The sequence below is a fragment of the Borostomias antarcticus genome (assembly GCF_949987555.1).
Source record: "Borostomias antarcticus genome assembly, chromosome: 32".
NCBI lineage: Eukaryota > Metazoa > Chordata > Actinopteri > Stomiiformes > Stomiidae > Borostomias > Borostomias antarcticus.
This window is the reverse complement of record NC_140265.1, coordinates 1,578,344-1,579,449: the sequence shown is the minus strand read 5'-3', so window position 1 is coordinate 1,579,449 and position 1,106 is coordinate 1,578,344.

Genomic DNA, 1,106 nt, shown 5'->3' with positions numbered 1-1,106 from the left:
AGTTTGTGTTCTACTCCCCACTGAGCAAAGACACGTCTAAAAGACGTCTTTTAGATGTCTTTTTTGTCTTTTCCGGACGTCCAAAGACATCCAATTAGGAGCCAGAATGATTTTTTTTTTTTACGTTCAGATATTGGACCCGTTCTGCACGTCCACAGACGTCTTAGAGGGGTCCAAGCCAGACGTTTGAATATTGAGGGGTCCAGTAGACGTACAAACGGGGTTCTGGACCGACGGACGTTATTAAGACATGATCTGAACGTCTCCCTGACGTTGCGTGTTTGCTGGGGATCCTAGCCTCTCTGACAACACTTAGTGTCTGCTTTCTACTGGAAGTATGACTGGTCACAAAAGTCTTCCTTTGTGGCCTGTGCAAAGAGCAGTTTCTGGTCATTATAAGTGTATCACTGTGTGTGTGTGTGTGTGTGTGTGTGTGTGTGTGTCTGGTGTGGTGTTCACCCATATGGACTGCTGTTAAATTGATTCAGTCATTACACACACACACACACACACACACACACACACACACACACACACAAACACCTCATTTCAGTCTCCCCGTCTCAGCTGGGGGTCTTTTAGCACTAAATTCCTCCAGCCCTCAACCTTGGAATCTGTTCCGGAATGTCTCACGTTCCTGACCGGAACCCCCGGTTCTATTTTAGAACCGTACGGGAAAAACAATCACCTCAGCATTCCGATGAGGTCATCCCGAACAATCGCTGTTCCCGCGGGATGACACACACACACACACACACGAGTATCCCAGGAATGTTTCACCCAAATACTGGACAGTAGGTAGAGAAGTTAGCACTTTTAAATGGATGAAAGTCCAGCTCACTTTCCCTTTTGTCCTGGACAGACCTCACTTAGAATTACGGCCACATACCTTTACATTACATTACATTACATTACATTACAGTCATTTAGCAGACGCTTTTATCCAAAGCGACTAACAATAATTGCATTTAACGTAGGAAGAGCCAATGTACTACTACTTGCCAGAACTCACAAGTGCATCTTCTTTCTAAAACAAACAAGTGACTAAGAGCATAATCTATACCTCTGACATTCCCCACTGTACACATAGGACAGCTACACAATAT